The sequence below is a fragment of the Aquarana catesbeiana genome, linkage group LG03, assembly GCF_042186555.1.
Source record: "Aquarana catesbeiana isolate 2022-GZ linkage group LG03, ASM4218655v1, whole genome shotgun sequence".
Classification (NCBI taxonomy): domain Eukaryota; kingdom Metazoa; phylum Chordata; class Amphibia; order Anura; family Ranidae; genus Aquarana; species Aquarana catesbeiana.
Window position 1 is genome coordinate 163,197,398 of NC_133326.1, and position 848 is coordinate 163,198,245.

Genomic DNA, 848 nt, shown 5'->3' on the forward strand with positions numbered 1-848 from the left:
CAGAGCCCCTTGCACGCGTATCGTCCGTGTGGACTTCCTCAGCGAATCTGATTGGGGACCCGTGTGTCAGCTCTTATATCTAATCCTGGTTCCACATACAATTCATGATGATACTGGAAACCCCGCCCACTCTCCAATAATACACAGGTGAATGGACCTAACTACTAAGTAGTAGAGAATCAGGAGTGGCTACAAATCTAATAGGGCACAAGCAAGCTGAATACACTGATAACTTACTGATAGGCAGCCACCATTCCTCCCATGTTATGAGCTAAAGCATTAAGGGCCAAATCCTTATCTGCCAATAGCAGTGAACACTGCTGTGTCCTGAAAGACAGCCCGCCCCCATTTCCGGGTCAAAAAAAAAAAAGACAAGAAAAAAAAAATTTTAAGCCTACAGCACCTGGTATTCCCAGGCGGTCTCCCATTCAGGTACTAACCAGGCCCCACCCTGCTAAGCTTCCGAGATCAGACAAGATCGGGCGCTTTCAGGGTGATGTGGCTGTAGGCAAATCCATCTCGTTCAATGGCAGCTAACGCTGCTGCGTCCTGGGAAGAAGCCCGCCCTCTAAAGGGGCGTTCGTATGGAGACGGGGATGGGGGGCGAGAGCACAACAAACAAACCACCCCTTTCATACACGTCGCTCACAGACTAAGTGAAGGGCAACAGGGAGTGCAGACGCAATGCGCTCTCCGCCCCTCCCTTCCACGTCACCCCCTGGACAGATCGAGATGCAAATTCCAGTCTCCTTGGCAACGACATGAAATCGCTCCCAAGAGCGCCTCCTTCATTCCTCTGGCCTGTTAGCGTGGGTAATAACAACATTCACCCACAATGGCAAGCAGGC

General features: G+C 51.1%; 1 non-coding gene across 1 annotated transcript; it reads right to left on the reverse strand.

Moving 5' to 3' along the window:
• Positions 1–391: 391 nt before the first annotated feature.
• Positions 392–510, reverse strand: LOC141135923 (5S ribosomal RNA). Its single transcript, XR_012243653.1, has one exon. It is a non-coding gene; the product is annotated as a 5S ribosomal RNA (ribosomal RNA).
• Positions 511–848: the final 338 nt, after the last annotated feature.